We start from the raw sequence: 327 nt of genomic DNA, 5'->3' as shown, positions 1-327 counted from the left end.
GAGAGAGAGAGAGAGAGAGAGAGAGAGAGAGAACCACCAGTACGCCAAACACAAACAGTACGGTGACCGTAAAATCTTCCCAAGGAGCTTTATAAAAACAAATTACTGTAACCTCCCTGGATCTACCGTAAACGTTTTCCGTACAAACATACTTTATTGGCTGGTCCAAAAAAATCTGGATTGTCAGCAGGAATTGGCCCTGTTTAGCAGCTAGCAGAAAGAGGTGGATGAGGAGAAAGAAGGGGAGGGGGAGGGGTGGAAGGGGGTTAGAGGAGAAGGAGGGTTTACTACTGACCTGTTTCACAACTTGATTATAGGCAAAGTGCA

The sequence above is a fragment of the Aplysia californica genome, unplaced genomic scaffold, assembly GCF_000002075.1.
Source record: "Aplysia californica isolate F4 #8 unplaced genomic scaffold, AplCal3.0 scaffold01568, whole genome shotgun sequence".
NCBI classification, from domain to species: Eukaryota; Metazoa; Mollusca; class Gastropoda; order Aplysiida; family Aplysiidae; genus Aplysia; species Aplysia californica.
Note: the sequence above shows the minus strand (reverse complement) of the source record.